The sequence below is a fragment of the Gallus gallus genome, chromosome 8, assembly GCF_016699485.2.
Source record: "Gallus gallus isolate bGalGal1 chromosome 8, bGalGal1.mat.broiler.GRCg7b, whole genome shotgun sequence".
Taxonomy (NCBI): Eukaryota; Metazoa; Chordata; class Aves; order Galliformes; family Phasianidae; genus Gallus; species Gallus gallus.
Genome location: NC_052539.1, coordinates 26,640,796 through 26,660,529, shown reverse-complemented (window position 1 = coordinate 26,660,529; position 19,734 = coordinate 26,640,796). Strand labels below are relative to the sequence as shown.

General features: G+C 40.3%; 1 protein-coding gene and 1 long non-coding RNA gene across 21 annotated transcripts in view; one reads left to right on the top strand and one right to left on the bottom strand.

Annotated features, from left to right (window-relative positions):
• NFIA (nuclear factor I A) overlaps positions 1-19,734 on the bottom strand; it is a 331,976-nt gene that overhangs the window by 309,343 nt on the left and 2,899 nt on the right. The window lies entirely within an intron of this gene.
• Positions 8,372-19,734, top strand: part of LOC124418134 — a 19,778-nt gene continuing 8,415 nt past the window's right edge. Inside the window, exons 1-2 of the long non-coding RNA XR_006939975.1 lie at positions 8,372-8,578; positions 18,498-19,734. The exon at positions 18,498-19,734 is cut by the window's right edge and continues 310 nt beyond it. This is a non-coding gene — a long non-coding RNA (uncharacterized LOC124418134). The remainder of the gene's footprint in view (positions 8,579-18,497) is intronic.

The window sequence follows — 19,734 nt, the reverse complement described above, 5'->3', positions numbered from 1 at the left end:
CTTTGGCTGCCTGTATTAAACCACAGGGAGAATCTACACTTAAGTGATGTGAAGTTCATAGATTAGACACAAACCCACAAAACCAAACCCAGAGAGCAGCGTTTAGGCATGCAGAGCTCTCTGTCCCTCTGACTTCATCTCACTTGAGCCATTACAGTAGAGTACCTTGTCCTGGGGCAAAGATGCTCCGGTATAGGAGGGGTGATTGCTGGGGTGCAGCACACAGCAGGTTTTAGCCCCTACCTGTCCCATCCATACAAAGCAGGACAGTCTGTGCTGCTGCCACTGTGTGCTTCCTACCAGCCCCAGGTTCCTGGCTCCACAACAGAGCAATAACTGGGAGAGGATGCTGAAGCACAAATTCTCTATCAGAAGCCTGATTGACAGAGGATAATTCGATCTGTTTAATGAAGAATGCAGAGAAAAAGTGACTGATACTCTGGAAGTGAGCATGCAGGGCATGAGGAAAGCATACTTGTTCTCACATTTTGTAGTAAAACTTCCTTTTGCAATTTAAAGTTACATTTAAACATTCACTTAAGCTTAATGTACAAAGCACCTGATATTCCTTGCTGTGCCCTGCAGCGAATCCCCAGGATTCACTTCCATAACCTCAGTGTATCCCTGATCTCAGCTCCACAACAGGTGAGTGAAATTTATACCACAGTTTGCCCTTTCAATTTCACACATTTCATTGTAAACTTGAGAGAGAAGGAGGATTATTCCTGGTTCATATGTGACTTCAATTCTCACTTTTTCTTTCTTTTTTTTTTTTTTTTTTTTGTCCACGGATTGTTTCTGTGGATCAGTTTGGGTTCCAGATGATCCAGATCTTAAGTCATTATTTTCTTGTTGTCACGGGTCAACTCTTACCTTACTTCATTTAAAATGTGAAGCAAGCTGCACTGCTCTAAGCTTGAAAAAACCTCTCCAACTATCTCTGCTAGAAGTGGAGTGACAGCCAAAGTTCTGATTAACTTCACCTCTTATGTGGCTTCTGCAACAAACACAAACTGCTGTGAAATCTTTTCCAGCAGGGTAATGGAGGGAGGAAAACGGTTGGCTGTAAGTTTGAGAATTATTATTTGTATAAACCCATTCACACACCTATCACTTGGGACAAGCAAAGGGCCAAAGACATGCCAAGCAATTACACAGCTACATAGGTCCGTGCACAAGATATTCCACCTCACGTTAGCTGTAATTTGCACTCACTAGGTTGGCACTAGCTCTACCTGTGTCAGATGGCAGCAGAGAAAACAACTTTTCTGGGAGACTAAACCCATTTCAGCTTTGGCCAAGCCATGTCCTTATTTTTAAAAGTCTGATCATCAACAGCAGCACCTGTCAATTTAAAGTAGAAAAAAGGTTTACAAAACTCAGACTTCTTAGTCTTGAATTCCCACGTCACTTCCAGGACCCTGAGCAGAATCAAATGCCCAGATCCTGGTGGTAACATCGCTGCAACCGCCCGCAGCTACCAGGGGATTCCTGGGGAGTAATGCTTGCTCCTAATCCTGACCTTAGACAAGAAAAGGTTTTTAAGCAGGTTTGTATTTTCCCTCATTACACATTTGAGTTGAAAAGAACTGGGAAACCAACTTTTTCCTAGTTCAGCTCAAAGGATAGAAGAGCCACCGTTCTCAGATCACTGAACTTCACAGCAGGAAAGATCTTAGTGAAGCAGGAAGAGAAGTCAAGATCATTATTCATCTCACACAATGCGTTTACAGATGCTTAAGATGCCTACAAATGGGCTGAGGTGGCTGCAGAGTAAGTCCTGGTGTTGTATGGGCCAGTGTTCAGTACTGGACATGTCAATCAGCCTTTTTTTCCCTACTGGTAAACTGAAGGCTGCAGTTCCCTGCCAAATAAAAGTGACTTGCTCCATTCTTTTTCACATTGTATTTTCAAGTCTTCATTCAGTTTTGTAGAGCACCAAAGCCCATTGATGCTGTAAAACAGATGACAGGAGAGCAGATAAGAAGACAGACAGACTTATTCTGAAGGATTCCTGAAGTCTAAACAATTCAACACCAATGACAAGATAGGTAAGGACCTGTTGGACCATCTTGATTTCAACAATTTTTTTTTTTTTTTTTTTAATAAATATTCAGTTACTTGAATACTTTGATTTGACGCTCAGGAAGCCAGGAGAGAAAATCAGCAGTGCTAAGGGCACCTCTGTTCTCTGTAGATGAAAAAGCATGTATGTTTACTTGCGGCTACTGCATGTTGTCCACAGTATTAAGCAGTACTGGTTTTAAAGAATACCTTTATGCTCCAAAAGACTGACCTATTATTCTGTGAACAGACTGTGGGAAAGACAGAGGAGCCTCCTCACTTTAACTGCAGTATAAGCTTTGGATAAAGATTTCAATCTTAGACTCCTACAGCTGCATTCTTGAAAATCAAACCTCCTGTTGGACGAGGCTGCAAATTTGGAGCAGTATGAACAAGACTGTTAAAAAAAAATTAGTTATTGCAAACACAAAGTCCCACAGGACTAGTCTGGCGCAGCACTGTAGCTGCTTTCTGCTCCTTGCTTGCCCCAAGAGGACAGATAGTTCACAATCACGTCTCCCTCTCCCAGTAATGTTGTGTTTTGTGCTGCTGCCTCTACTTTGCCATGTATCTGCCAAATGCTGCAGGTGCTGAAAAACAAAGGTGAAAGCACCCATATGGTGTGTTCAGATCACAAAATCAACTCACAGTTTCAAAAGCCCAAAAGGACCTGTTTTTTTTTTCCCCCTCATAGAGAAACCTAATGGGGAATCTATGTAGTTACATCCAAGTGCCAAGGCTTATGAAAGGATATATTGTGAATCCCTTTTACAAGATTCCTTACTTGGTGGAGATAGGTCCTTTGGGACTCCCCTTCATGATACTGCTAATCCCATGTATTTAAAATTTATGATTCACATTCCCTGGAATATCAAGATGACTTCAAGAACACAGTGTGGATTGTTGCGCTAGTTTTGTTGTGATATTCTTTTTAAGATTTCTGAACTCAAGCATTGACTGTGCTCAGGCTTCCTTTCACAAACAGGAGAGATAGGAAACTCGAGTTATTTGTAGGTAACATTGTGTTCTCTGCTAATGTTTCCCAATTCTCTTGTACAGTTCTGGGGTTCAGGGTGTCCCCTGGGATCAGTCGTGCCAAGACTCAGGATTGGATGGAAGAGCAATTTTATGTAAGTTGTGTGTGTGAGTGTGAAGTGTTTAGTTCATACGTGTGGTGTTTTCCTGACTGCAATTTCTACATTCAATGACTTTTTTAGGAATCAAGATCAAGCTGAAAATATTTTTTCCTTTCTACACACACAAAAGGTAACTGCAAACATAATATTTCCCTTACATTTTTATTTGTAGTCATATTTCTCTGCAAATTCCAATATCTGGAAATTAATGTGCAGCTGCTCTGCTGTTCCCTGCTGCATATAGGTAGGAGAAAGAGATGGGGGTGCACCCCAGCTGCCCCAAACATCCCACCCTTCGAATAAAAAACTTCCTTTTGAATGTGCCAGTTCCCTATGCCTCTGCCATCCTTACTGCTCTCAGTGATAAGCTACAGAGGGCTTCCAAATATGTGCCCGGCTGAGGCAAAAATGGCAGGTCAGTGAGAGACAAGCTGTTTTAGGCAATATTCACCTCCAATTGAAAACACACACTGAGAGCTTTTGTTTTAAAATATCATATTATGTTTTACCATGCCCTATTCCAGGATGAGTTTAATTTGATTTGGTGTAATAAAGAAAAAATTCCAAACAACACAAGTTACGTGATGCCTTCTTTGTGTCAGAAACTTTTTTTTTTTTTACAAGGCTACTTCCAAAAAACTACAAACGTATCTCAAATCAAACATTTTTTCTCCCTTCTGTTTGCCTTCTCCTTAAAGAGAATACAGTTTCTCTATGGAGTATGGTCTCTTTTTAGCCTGAAAGCACAGACTTGCATCTCATCTCTGATACTCTGTGGTGTCTCCTGAGCACAGCAAGAACAAGTTCACAGGACAGTTCCAAAACAGCATTTAGAAATGGAAACCCACCCCTAATTCTTCTGATAAATAATCCAGTCAATTCCTAGGAGTATCAGGAGATACAAGAAAACGATAGCACTAATAATAAAAACAAGACCTGCCATTATTAACAGCACAGCTATACAAAGTGCATGTTAAACAAAGCTCATTTAAACACGCTCTACTTTAATTAGATTTACTTTAGCCACCTAAAAAAATCCCACAGAAGTGGTGGGGAGTCCCATTGCTGCTCCCTGCTGGGTGCCCACCTGTCTCTGCCAGCCTCGCAGCCTTGAGTCGCAAAATCCCCGTGGAAGCCTGGGGCAGGTCAGGGGATGCGCTGCTGGGTCACCAGCACACCTCACTGCAGGGAAAAGGGTGCTGAGCAAAAGAAGCTGGCTTTGCCTAAGATTTGCCATGCTAAGAAAAAAAAAAGAAATAAGTACTAAAAAAAATTTTTTTAATGAATTGAAACAACAGGCTTCAAAGCAGGGAAGAAACCTGTTATTCCAAGTAGTTCTTCATACTCTTGCTTGAATGATATTAAAAAAGGACACTGTTTCTCAGATAAGCTCCAACATAATAATCTAGCATATATACATATATTAAAAAAAACAACCATACAGGGATACAGAATACATCAGGAGCAGTGTCTCTGTGCTGGCTGTCTATTTGCACATGGGACATGTCTCCTCCCTGGCACAATCTCAGCCCTGGGTGTGCTCAGAGCCTGGCCCGCATCCCAAGGCAGTGGCGGAGCACCTCCGGCAGCGTGGTGGCCCCCATGAGCAGGGTCTGTTTCTACATAAACAAGCCTGGGATCAGCTAAAGTTGCCGCTCACTGGCAAATGAAAATAAAGAGACAATTCAGAATCAAAGGTGAGTCAAAGAAAAAATATGTCCAATAAGAGGAGGCAGCCCAGACATCAGTCAGATGCCAAAACATGTGACAGACCCAGAGGCAACTCCAAAACAACCAAACCAACTGCCTGTGGAGTCTGCCAAGGAACCAGATGCTCCTGCTTAAAAATATCTTCCGCTGCCTTGGCATCTGCATTTTCTGCCTCCTGTCAAAAGAGGAGGGAGGGGAAATGGGAAAGGGGTGCGGGAATAGGGGTGGGGGGACGGCAACTAATAATATTTTTTGCCATTTTAATTCTAACAAATTCTGGTTATTCATTTGCAGTTTGTCATCATGTCACCCGACAGCAAAACAAAACCTCATCCTGGCGCACAGACTGGGAAGGGAAAAGCAGACAAAATCTTCTATGCAGAAAGAAAAAAATGATGAGAAAGACCCAATTCCACATTGCTGCTGGTGGCAGGGTGAGAAAAAAGCCAAAACCTGCATTTCCACCTAATGAAGTGCCCATGCACCCAGGCTCAGAGCTGGACAGGGGACGCTCCAGTTCCAGCCATGTATGAGGGCATCACTGCATCGACACCGGCCAGGGTATTCCTGGGGTACCCCATGCTGCACAGCGGGGCCGGGCAGGAGAGAGCTGTGCCAAACACAAGTCTTGCTGCCCCCAGCCACAGCAGCAGGGTCTGGTTCACAGAGGCTGTGGCTGTGGAATGGCTTAAAGCCTTGCGTCACAAAAGTGATATTAACTTACTGATCCTTTGTTGCTGTGGTCATTGATTAAAAACAGCAAATAAAGCATATACTCAGGAAATGTTAGAGTATTCAATGTCAGAGAAAAGCACAGTTGTAAATTGGGAATCTGCACAGTGTCTGTTCTAAGAGGAACTATAATGGAAAAGGTATTATTACATTTCATTTTAACTGAAGGTCTTTCTCTCTTGTATAGAAGTTTTCATCGGAGAATAAGCCCCTTCAGAAGTTGAATTGCAAAATGGATTTTGTTGCATTTCCTGATGCTTTAAGTGGGAATGGGAAACCCCACACGTGGTGTCCCGCTGCCACCGACCTGCCCAAATGGCTGTGATTCTGGCTGGAAAGCAGCACTGATGATCAAGTAGGGTTGGTGTAAAATTAAGACTCTATCCTGTGCTCTTGTAACTGAACCAACAGATCTTTGTGCGTTACTTGACTCATTTTCCCTCTCAGCTGCACGAGGAGTCTTGGGCCTCTAATGCCCATAGAGCACAGAGAGAAAGGCAAAGCTTCCCGACACAGGCAGGGCAGGTGCTGGTCTCACAGACCCTCTCTGTCCCTTGACCAACCCGGCATCTCTGGGCCTGCCTCCAGCTCTTCTGCAGCAAAGGTCTGAACCCCTCACTGAGGAGCAGCATTGCACCTCACATGCTGAATTTTGTGCACTGAACTCATTTGTGGTGAAATGCGATCACAGTAAATAGATGAGCAACAGGAGCCAGAGCAGCAGCATGGCAGATCGGCACACTGCAGATAAATGGGAAGAACTCACAGCGACGAACATCTCATGTGGGTCTGGTACTGACATTGTAAGGATTCTGAAGGTCTACGCAAACTGACTGATAGCAAAGGAGTTTCTAGTCCCCCTCATGGCATACACAAATGTCTGTTAAAGACATAAATATTTAAAAACAACAGCTAGACTAAGAGGGTTAGCTTTCATTTCATCTAATTTGGCAAGCATTGGATACACCCACCAGAAATCATTTTATTTTGTGTAATTTAATAGCAGTTCTATTGTAGCATTGCAGCTTCTGACATACCGAAACAAATCAATGTGGCCTTTTTAAAATTTCAGAATTAATATAGAGCTGTATCTCAAATGTTAGATGGAAATCAGTGAAGATTAAAATCTGTCATTCACTTGTTTCCAACCTCAGCTGCAAAATTTATTTGCTTTCCTGTCTGTAATGCAGACTTTGATCCTTGTTCAAATATCTCTGATTTTTTCCTTCCCTCATGTTTGGTCTGGTTCTCAGGTGAGAAATATTGGCAAAACTTGTTAGAATTACACCTGCCAACAGTAGCATACTGGCAAGCAACACAGAACTATATAAACTGTACCATGCATGCCGTTTGGGTTATTACACGTCAGAATAGTATTCCCACAGAAATCAATCTAAGATTTTAATTTTTTTTTTTTCCCCACTTCCTTAAAGAGATACATGGAGACACAGCGGAGGAAGTCAGACAACATCAAATAAAACAGGTTCAGAACGGTCGTGGATGACCTTCACAATATGTGTTTTGCAATTTTGGGTGGATTAGTGGAAACTAATGATGGCTTTGAAATGAGCTTTTGGATAAAGCTCGGGAAACTCTAATCATTACAAATCCACTACTTAAAAGAACAATTCCGCATAGCACACTGCAGCTTTAAAGTATACATGTCTTCATTAAAGTATACGTGTCTTCATTTCTTTCCTCCTCTGAACAAGCTTATTTTGCTTTCACTTACTCTAGCCTTCTTATAGGAGCCCAGCCACCGTTTTCATTTTCTGCCCTGCCTTTTAATTTAAGGAAGCCTATTGTTTTTCAGCATCATGTTGCCTTCTGTGTTTGGTTTAGGACTCATAGAGTTAACAGGCTGGGAAGAGAGAGAGGAAAAAAAAACCCACTTGCATTAAGCCTGAAGCCTGTCACCTTTTCTTGGCAATTACACTGCTAATGGCTGGGTCCCAAGCAAAGTGGCAAAGAATATCTCTTCTCACGTTCCCAACTCACAGTGCATTCCCAAATACCAGATGGTGTTTTTGGAATCCATTTCACTATGTTTGATATGACAATACTTTTGTATAATGTTAAATTATATATAACAATTTCAAATAGCCGCTATCAGAACAAGGCAAGGAAAGGAATATTAGATGCAAGGAGGAAAGAGAGAAACTGAAGACTGAAGGTTCTTGTCTACTCCCGTTGTATCTGGTATCTCAGATTTTTGTGTAATTTGAACAAAAGAGGAAATAAAAGTGGTTCAACAGACAAGCTCTCACAACGGTATTGTGCAGAAATGGTGCTGTTTCCCTCCCAGAATTTGGTGTACATCTTAGGACACATGCCAACTCTACAGGAGGCAAGTGCAAGATCATAAATAGTGCAGTGAAAGCAGGAGAAAAGGGGGGAAAAACCATCATGAATAAACAAGCCTCACCATTTTCTAAACAGACTTCTTTCTTGAAATTTAGGGAAAAGCAAAGCGCAGAAAATTCAGCAGGGGTACATTGGTACAACTCCATTAGCTTTAGTGGAGCCATGCCAGGCAGGAGCTAAGCATTTGGCCCAGATTATTTAAGTTAACGCACCTTACATCTATGCATTAAATCAGCTATTTATCCACTGCGGGTTAGTCTAACTCATTCACCCCAAAATAGCCATTCCAATTACATGACGGACTGATAGGAGTTGGAAAACATCACTGGAAACACTGCAGATTTAGTTGCCTTACAATTCATCACCGAACTACCTTGGCCATTCCTCAGGAGACGAGCAGGACCTTAGCCTTAGGAGGCACCAGGGCTGTCCTTCTGTTGGACACTCTTCAAAAAATTTCTTAAGAACAGAAGGAAAATGCACTACTGAGGGAAAAATGCATTCGGGATGACAACTGTCACTTCGATCTACCACTGCCACCACTGTATCAGAATCCCATCGTTCAAACACAGGTTAGTGTCATGATTTCTAAACTGAGATTGTTTATTTTAATGTAGCCAAAAAGTTTGTTTTCTTCCATCTCAGTTTCAGCTCAAGGCACATTTTAACAACCAGCAAGCTTTCAGGATAAATGCTTACTAACAAAAACACTTTCCAAGCTTAACTGTAACATGAATATTGAAGCTATAAGGACACAACTTCACAAGTAATTTGTCTAGTTCAATCAGCTTCTTTCCTGCATATGCTGCAAACCTGTGGTGTACACAATCCAAATGAAGGTTTCATTCATATGGCTATGCATAAGCAACTTACCACATTAGTGCTTACATTTTACACAACAAAATACTGATTTTCCCTCTTGATTACTTATACTGCCAGCACACAGAAAAGATTATCAGCCCCTTAAAGGATCATACAGATCCAGTGACTACTACATAATTAACAATAACTTGCAGTAATGCAATTTAAGAGTCTTTTTAATGGGCATAGATGGCAGAATGTATAGCCCATCTTTCTTTGTCATCCTAGAAAAGGGGCCCCATGCGGAGCTGCTGGTTGCTGAGTGATGCTTTGTAGTCTGTACCAGACAGTTGCACAGTACCAGCTGCATTGGCAGGTAGCCGAAGTGCAAAGAGATAGCTGCCAAGCTATGCTATACAAAGGAAGCAGTGCCAGAGAGAAAGGGACCTTTGCATGAAATCACCTTTGACCCTGAAGCCAGCATGGATCCCATATTCATCAATTCCAGACAATTGCATCTTTCATTCCACCACAAACTATGATTAGAAAGGGCCCATTTGTGATAGTGATTGTTAGTTTACAGTTCCCAGAGATTGGATTATTTAATCTTTAGTTCTGTTGGCAGCAATATTTTCCCTAACCTTTTGTAATGGCATGCTAGTGATAATCTAACATATGTATATAGGGAGATATACAGACAGGCACCTCCCGTCACCACCAAAACTGGGTGAATAGAGAAACATGCAGAGAAAAGCAAAAAGCCACAGCACATGAGATTCATGTTGAGTTGCTAACACTGTGCTAATGTAGATTTTCCAGAATTTAGTCTGGAAGGTGCAATCAGAGTGCAGCTGTATCTCAACTTCTGGCCACAGAATTCTGACTTTGCTATAGCTTTTCCTTTAAATAGGAAAACTTTTGCTTTAGACAACTGAGAAATACCAGAGGTACTATTTTCAGACAAGAGCAGTTAGAACCTCATGATTGCAGTTCCACGTTCCAGATTACTTTATATCTACATGCACTGACTGCTTGTAGCTCATACAAAAAGAAGTGGAACACTAAACAAGTTTCACATGTGCTCCTGAGAAAACCACAAATGACGAGCAAAAGCAGCGTTCGGAGGGAAAGGAGGAGACAGTGCAAAGCATGAATGCAGCAGGGGAGCGTCTAGGCCTGCTCCCTGCTACTGTTCTCCTGTGTGCTTGGCTTTGACACGGCGAGTCCTATTGAAATCAATGCAAGTGCTCCCAAGGTGCACATGTATGTCAGCAACTGCAAGACTGGCATCTTAGCAAATGGGTCTGGAGCAGCCAACTCACCCTCAAGCTTTGCACAGCACTTACTTTAGAAATAAAGCAACTTGTTGGCATAATCAACAGATAGGTAAAGAATATACGATGGCTGAGAATATAACTCTTAGCAATGACTTTCCATAGAATGCAGCAGAAAAAGGGTGAAACTCCCCAGCAGAATCAAATTATAATTGGACTGGAAAGAAAAGGGGGAAAACAACAACAACAAAACAAAGTGCATCTATAAAACCTGCATAAAAATCCTTTTGTGATCTGACCATTGTCTAATCCTAGAGATGTTAGCTGAAGGGAAAAAACGCCTCTACCTGAAGGCTGGCCGTATTGTGCTGCACCTGACTTCTGGCTCGCCTGTGAGACCGTCTGTTCTTTATTTTCACTCTGTATGAAGCTAATGGAATTTGCAGTTGATTAACCTCAAATCTGGAGTAATGATCCAGCCTGGGACTGCAGCTGGCAATGCTGGGGCTATTTGTACTTCTTAACTGAGTAAGACAGCAACAAGTCTAATGGCACAAAGGTAAAGAACCCAGGCAGAGAGGTAAATGTCAGAAGTGCATTAAAGTACTTAGGAATATAACCTCTGAGAGCATGGACAATTTCTCCCCTCTCAGTAAAGGGGTGGAAGTACCAACTCTGAGGGAAATTAATCACAAGATAATATAATAAAAAGTATATGGCTGCACTTATTCCATGTTATTCTACAGGGGACACTTAAGGCAACAGATTTACTTTTTCTGCAAACCAAATCCCTGCATTAGAAAAAGGTCAGCTACCGAGGAACAGCCTCTGTGCAAAATTTAGGAGACAGAGTCCTAAAGCTCATCTACAACTTCTGCTCATATGAGGGAAAGCAGAGTCTTCATAAGATCAACGCCACAAAATAGAATTTGCAGTATTTTTACACTGTGTTATTTGTATTTATTTGTGCAGACTTATTCTGTCTGAAATACGTGAAATGGCAGCTGAATGGCTGCAGATAAACACCACGAGCAAGCAATTCAAGCTTTTTTCTTAATAGATTCATTGCTGTTTTTCCTTCACAATTGTTCAAAGCCTCAATGAACAGAATTACACAAATGTGCACCAAACCTCGGAACTAATTTAGTTTAGCAAGTGCTTCACACATCTTCGTTTACTGAACAATGTTACTTTCAAATCATGACAACATTCTTCCTTCCTTGCCTCATGACTAATACAGTGTTATTCAAGCCATTCCTCTTCAGACACTTCAGATCTTTACAGTTTTTTTTTTCCCCAGCATTACCACCTGATTTCTAATTAAAATCAAACTGAGGAAGTTCCTTCCACAGATGTAAATCCCAAAGCCCCAGGCCAGTGACAGTTGCTACAGAAAAAGGCTTTGTGTAGCTTCCCTCCTGCAGCATCATTTGGAAAAGTAACTTCTTCAATGAGTTAGAGCAGAGGGCTGGGCTGAGTCAGGAGCTCTGATGCTGTTCACTGGATAAATAATTATTAATGTGATGTAGTGAAAACAGTTTTTCATTCTGAGAAAGATCACTCTTTCCATCCTATACAGAACTCATCGCATCAATGACTACCAGTGGACTTTACTAACACTGCATTACTGTCTGCATTTTATTTATATATCGTGCATGTAAATATACATGTGCACACACACACACTGTGTGTACTATATGTCAACAACTAATCAAAAGTTGTTTGCCCACAAGCATATGTGAAAAATTCATCTAAATAATTGTACATTTAATTTTTAATGAAATCCCAGTAATCCACTCATTCTACCGAATTCCTACTTAATATGGAACAGCAGCATACAAGAGACTGGAAAGACACACAGATCTCTGTCTTACACAGACTGAGCATACATACCACCAGCCTTCCCCAGTCAGGTCTTATTATATTATTATCTTGATTTCGAGAGAGCAATTCAGCGATTAATCACTGAACACTGCTTTTACTTGTGCTCAGAGCATATGCCTTATAAGTAACCCTTAGTATTTGGCTTAAAGGCAATATAAAAGTCAGCAATAAATAAACAGTAAGAACAGACTGCTGCTGGATGGAAAGACTCCACAGCCTGTTAGGTCTTCCCTGTTTTTAACTTGTCTAATTCTGCAGAAATTTATGTTCATAAAGTAATTTTTTAATAAAACAGTGTATTACAATTACAGCACCTGCCTTCTGATAATGTTGAAAACCTACTAATTAACATCTAACAGCCTTTTTTAGGTGAGTTTTATTACTCTACTCCATAGATGGGGAAGCTGAGACATAAAGAAGCTAAAGTGATAGATTTGGCAGATCTCTACAGAATCCAAGGGAAACACATTGCATATCTGCTTTTAATAGCGCAGACTTTAGCAGGCACCTGCATTTTGCAGGTGCAAACACCTTCAGCATAGAAATAATAATTCTATACCATGCTCACACACACCCGTCCTGGAACATGCACCCAGAAAACTCATTAGAACAAAGGAATTTGCAAGCATGAACACATACATGGAAGTACAGGTGTTTGATTATTTCAATCCAAAGCACATGAACAGATGTTTGCATCAAATTGAAACTGCTACCATCCTTAAAACTCTGCAGTTCTGTCATTCCCCCCTTATCGGTCTGTTTATTTCTCATATTCCAGAAGGCCTCGTCTCACACTGCATTTCATGGTATAACTTCCACTCATTTTGTCGCCAGTCCCTTTTCCCATCTAAACAGAAAATGAAAATTCCCAGTCTATCAATCTTTTCATTGCTAGGCACCCAATCATTCACTTTTTGCCTAGAAAAATATTTCCAGTGAATCACAGTTAAGGTTTTACTGCCCCCAGTACACCTGCACACTACTGAAATATCTCATTTTTGAAGCAGGATCAGTTTTCAAGCAGGACAACTTCCACAGTCAAACCAGATGTGCTAAGAGACAAGTAGCAAAAAGGTGGATCGCACCATGCAAAGATAGGAACAACTGATGAGAGGAACATGAAAGGAAGAGAAAGTGAAAATACTACAAGGGCATGTGGTTCTGTAGGTTAATGTGCTGTGAAACCCCTGACTTTGTCAAACCGCGGGTGGGAGACACCAGGATGCAAGGCTGAAGGTTGTGATGCACAACTGTGCTTTAGACATCTGAATCCAGCACCAAAGGGGCACTTTGTTAGCCTGGGATCCTCTCTTTTTCATGTTTTCCTTTTTCAGTTTTCACCAGAGTTTACAGCGAAGTCTCATAAAATACTAAAATACTACACTGAGCAGATGCAGTCAAAAGTGGCAGCACTGCTGACTGGGGGGAACATCTCATGAAGTTGGCATGGAGCCTTGTTTTGTTCAGCCAGTGCTGTCATCCTATGACTCTTTGGCTTCCTGCTATGGAGTTGCCTCAGCACAGAAGAGTTTGAGCAAATGAGCTCCTAATCTGCAATTCAAACCGTGCCTGTGCTTCTGAAGAGGGAAGATAAACCCAAGTTGTCTGTCTGTGCAGTGGTCCAGTTACTGGAGGACCACAGCAGTTGGTAGCCCATATGTTACTGAACTGGATTTTAAGTAATGAAAAAGAAACAACTTCAAAGCAAGATCTGAAGGGCAGCAAGAAAAAATCTTGTGATTAACTGCCTCTATACAGGTGTGATCTGTTTGTCGCTCTTCTTCATAATGCTGCAAAACACATTCACAAAGCCTTCCTTCCTTCCCACCCTTTACACTACCTGTGTTGTACAACCATGCTTTTGGCCAATTCTCCTCTTCAGACTTTCTCGTCTTGCCACAAACTTACATCACAAATCAGCTAATGTCCTTGCTTGCCTGGCCTTCATTGAGGGCTTCTCATTATTTTAGGCCTATGTTCTCTTCCTACATGCTCACATGCTTCTGTGGAAGGTATTTCCTTTTTTTTTTATTTTCTGTGGGAGGCTCTTAGAAAAATTCATTATGAATGAAAAGAATGGGTGTCTATAGAAATGCTATAAGGGTTTAAAAAAAAAAAAAGTGACTGTAAAGAGACACGTCTTCTCCAGAGATCTTCAGCTGTACCTCTAGCCATAGAAAAGAGTTCTACCCTATAAAATAAGGTGAAGCAGTTAGAATTCAAAAGAAAGTTACCGTTTACTTTTATGAAAAATTTTTTACAATTTTAGTTTTTGAACATTAGGGAATTCTTTGGGTGCAGTAAATAACATCTTACGCTGCAGCTTCCTTCAGTGACTATGGCAGACAGACAGCGTGATCTTTTAAGCCTAATTTCCTTAAGAAATCTGGATAAAAAGAGAGGAAGTAACAAGTCTAAATGCAATGCTTACAAGCATTGCAATTTATATAAACTTCAAGTTCTCATTACAGTGACATTCTCTGCCAGTGACAAGGCAAGAGGCACTGGGCACAAACTGAAACATAGGAAGCTCCATTTGACCATCATGAAATGTTTCTTTCCTCTAAGAGGGTGGCCAAGCACAGTGGCAGTGGACATTTCCCCTTGGAGATCTCCAGGAGCTGCTTGGACAAGGGCCTGGCACCCTGCTCTGCATGGCCCAGCTTGGGCAGGGATGGGATCAGACAGACCCAGACACCCTTTCCCACTTCAACCTGTCCATGATTCTATGGTAACTTACAAGCATAAAGCATTAGTTAATTTGAGTTTTATTTGTTCTTGTTCTGCTGGTCTAAAATCCTTGGTGATTCACCTTTCTGCAACTGCACTAAATAACTCACACTTAACATATACCTCTTAATCAAATCAGAGAAAAAATTTTTAGTCAAAAGAACACTGGCAAATAGAAATGCACAGGCATGTTGTTTCTATTTGTTCCTGGGAGTAAAATAAACGTTAACTGAATTAACAATCAAATGGAGTAGTTTTTCTTCTTTCTTATTCAATATAAAAGGTCAATTTGGGTCACTTTTTATGTTTCCTTTATGTAAATCATTAAGCCATGCTCTACTTCCTATTTCTGTTACACTAGTAAAGACAGCCACTTCTGAACATTAGCACATTTCCACGAAGCATCAGGTCCATTTGCTCCAGCACAACGGAATTCTAAATAAATTTCAAAAAAAAAACACATACAGAAAACTTCCCTCCGAGATACTCGTGAACTCTCAAAAGTCTGTTTGTGACCGCGTACGCAGAGCGTCTTTTGAGTTACTCGAGTTTAAAGTGAAGGTCTCTGTGGCTTATCCAGGAGCACTGAATTCCCACACTGCTCCTACTGACAACCCTATTTTGTGTATGTGATTCCAATTGGGCTGTGAAATTAATATGGTTGTTTGTGTACATCAAGGGCAACCTGCACTCATTTGAAAGCAAGGGCATTGCAATTATTGGTAGTAAAAGTCTACAAGCTTATAGTGCCATCTGTACTATCCAACACTCCCACCCATATCTAGTTGTATTGCTAACTTTGTGTTTCACAGCCTCTGAAAAGAAAAACAACAACCAAAGAACAAGACATGCTTATGGAGGCAAAATATTTTGAATCTCACTCCATTAGCCAATGCTTTTATTTTATCTGTTCTAATGACTTTTCAGCTTACTAAGAACTACTTTCCAGTAATCTACTGTATGGAAAATAGATACAGAGATTTTCATTATAGTGATTCTAAATTCAAAGACCTTTGTGAAGAAGAGCTGTTCTGGGTTTGTATGATGCCAGCGCTAAAGGCACCTCAGTCGGATCAGCTCCTGCTGCTCTGAGCATTGTTGGATTCCTTGGAAATGTAGCAGGGCCCGTGCTTTCTGAGAATGGATAAAGTGTGAGAGTATTGCATGTGTAAAGTGTGTGTATATGCATGTAAAAAGCTCCAGCACTTGTAATGAGAAACGTAATTATTACCGGACAAATCCTGCAGTACATGCATAAGAGAAGTTCCTAGTGAGATTGATGGAAATAGCAATTGAAGTTATCATCAAGTAAAAACATGCAATTAAGAACTAGCATTTCTTTGTTGATTTGGAAGACAAATACAACTTGATTCATCCTGAAGTCATCTTTAAATATTAATCAGTGTCAGTGGTCACATCTGAGGGAGAGGAGTGAAGCACGCCCCTAGCAGCACAGCGAGACTCTTCATGCTGGGATTAGAACTCAGGGAACCTCTCAACAAGCCGAAAACGTTACCTTTTTCCTTTCATCCAAAGGCAGAGAAAGCAGATATTTACATCCTTACTACAAGTTTCAGATTGTTTTTCATTCTTATGGAAAACACTTGGACTTTGCCAGCAAAACCTCTCAGAATACTCTTATTTTATTTTATTTCCATTTTTTTATTTCTCTAACAGTTGAGGGCTTGCTTAATGTACAAGTAGCACACTGCCAGAAAGCCTCAGTAGCATCCTCATCAATTTAAAGATCCAGTGCTGATGTTTAAACTTGTGTATGATCAGCCTGGCAACCTTTGGATTCAGGTCAGAGAGTGTTAGACCTTTCAAGGAAGCACCTATTTTTTTTTCTTCATGGTCAAGCATTCACTGAAGTTTTGATACTTCAGATCTCAACCAAAAGCTGATTAAGTGTGTAGAATTAAAAGGATGGCAAACGGTAGGTACCTTAGGTATAGCACAGCTTCAGATTAGAAGTCCACAAGATAGTTGGAAAAGTAATAATATGATCAGGAGGACCTATCCTGGAAACAATATATGAACATCACCAGAGAGACTGAGCAGGTCCCTAAGGGTAGAGAGCAGTGCTCTTCCTTCTCCTCCTGTTAAGAATGCCGCCCACAGCATCCTTCTGCCCTCTGGACACCAAGAGGGATGGCAGAGCCCTGGCTCCTGGTTCACAAGATAGTGCCACAAGTCTTGATGAAGCTTGTGGGACAGCTGCCTTTTCTCTGTGGCCATTTGTCAGGGTGTGCTATGGCTGTGCCATCGCATTCCAACAAACAAGGAAGTTCCTGTGAGGTTGAAGAAGGGTTAACGTGGCGCATTCTCTTCTTACTAAAATGATGTCATTTCCCCCCCCCCTCCTTCCTGAAAGTATCTCTTGCTTGCTTGTTTACATACTAAAGTTAATTTAAAATATATATTATAAATCTGAACAGTTTAAAAAACAGAACACATTTTCATATCTGAAGACATTTATATACATTTAGATTAAATGTATGGTGTTTCAGTGCTACAAAAAAGCATAGTTTTTTTGCCACAAACTACCCTTCTCCCATTTTTCATACTTTCTCTAGAAGAATAAAGATGGAGAAAACAGAAGTACCAATAGATTGTAGAAATTGTCCCAACGAGTTTCTAATCCAGTGTCAGTTACACAGGACTGATAAGTAAAGGAAGTTCAACCAGACAGTTTAATCCTCCAATTTCCTGTCTTCTAATCAGCCACTGACTCCTCTGGCTTTAAATTAGAAACATCCATGGCAATATTTGGGACAGGTGAAGGAAAAAAGAGTGGAAAACAACTAGGGCAAATGTTTGTAGGCATAAGGAGGAGATACACAGAGAACGAACACATTATAAAGTAGTAGAAGTATGTAGAACGAAGCACTGAATGTAAGCACTTATATATGGAATTTAGCAACTCTGACAGGGAAGGAATAACTTTAATTAAAGCATTTATACAGTGGTTGAGCAATGTGTGAGCATACAAGAATTACTGCATAAAACAAGGAAAATCCATGCTACAATATTGCACTATGGTGCACTTTGTTGTTTTGATAGAGGCAGGTCCAGGAAAATAATAAATACAAGTATGCTTTTTAATATGCCATAAATGATAAGCACAAATCAGCAAAGCCACAAACAGCACAACAGCACGAGGTGATTATCATGATAAACTTCTATGAAAGTATGTAAATGCATTCATGTATAGATGCGTTCAGTGATTTAAATGATAAACACTACTTTTGAGTGTTTTGTGCTTCTGGACTTTCTTAGCTTTCATAGGACTAACTAGCCTTCCATATGACAAAACTGCATATTTATTAGATGTGCCATTATTTTTAATCTCACTTGTAATAAAATTTATAGTTAGGATTCCATTAGTTCCTAATTGAGAGAAATGCCACTAACAGTTTGGAATTGCTCATGACCTGAGCAAGTTCAGTTATTCCTCTAAATATTTTGCGCAGCAGCGTGAATGAAAGAAAAAAGTGCTTTCAGTGAAAAAAAAGATGTAAGGTTAAAAACGTTCAAACAAAATGACCACAAGTCCAGTCCTCTATCTTCGATAAGCTACCTTTTAACTTAGGGCATCTAATTAAAATAAAGCTCTAAAGACTAAAATGTGGATTAGTAGTTTGATAATAAAAAGAGTGATTTTGGCAAATGACTGAAAGATCTGCTTTAACTGTCACGTTCAGTAATAGCAGTTTGCATGCTAACTCATACATAGAGTCATCTGAAATACCTTCTTATTTATTAATAACGTTTTTTCTTTTTTCTTTTTCTTTTTTGGCAGATAATTCCACAACAGAAAGCAGTTTGGGGTTTGGGTCTTGAAGTTGCCTGGGCTGAGATTCTCAGACTGTGAGTGGCTCCCAGGCACCCAGGGGGTGAACCTGGCTCACTCTGCTCCTCTAAACGCAGTGACTCCAGGCCGACAGCAGTGCAATGCTGAGCAGAATTGGGCCCAGATTCTTTACTTTTGCGTTGTCATTCAGAATTTTCTACCTTTTTGTTATGTGTGTATTCTAATAACCTGGTGCAGAAGAAATCTGAAGACCATCCCTCATTGAACACATATAAAAGTCACATCACAATATCATATAGGCTTGCTAGAGCAAATAATTTAAAAAGAAAATAATCAGCTTCAGATAAATGTTTATAAAAGTAGCACAGCTGCACATATTTGTTACAAATGCAAGACAGTACTGAAACTTTCCTAGGACTAACCCTTTAGTGTCTCTATGACAGCATCGAATTTAAATAAAAAGTGCCAAAATTATGATTATTTTTTCAACAAATCAATTCCTGTCACATCTTCAGGCTGTTATAGAGTATTTGCTACTGTATCTAAAAATATGTATATATTCATTCTCATGCAAATTTACAGCATTTTGGGAAGTTTTCTGCTAAAACACCACATTACAATATAATCAAATAATAACTGTTCATGCATTTTTTTGATTACAGCATGAGAAAAATAGATTAGATATCAGAAGAATGCCTTAAAACTGTGGTGAGAAAGGCAATTACTGTTAAGATGCACAAATCTTGTGGGTTCTTTTGAAGCAGTTTGAAACATTAGTAACTGTCTACAAGAAAGAAAAATAGCATTTTTCTTTTACTAAGGCACCTTGCTATTTTGGCAAGTAAGTTAAAATATATTAGCCATTCCATCAGATGGCTTGAGAGAAAAACTAACTGCGATCAGGCAAAACGAATTAGAGGAGCATTAATAAAGATTATCAGCAAAAGAAAATAAGGTCAAAATTAGAACTCTGCATTTTAAAGCCACCTCTCAAAAATGCAAGCTGCTTTGCCCAACGATAAAATCCATTCATTTTCCTAATCATGCAATCTACCAATCTCCATTATCTCCAGCTAGCTAGCTATAAACATGCTATAGACCAGAGTGAAAGAGGGAGAGTGTGAGGTTGAGAGACGGGGAGAGGGAGAGGGAGAGAGAGAGAGAGAGAGAGAGAGAGAGAAAGAAAGAAAGAGAGATTACTACACCCAGCCTTTTATAAAGCCGT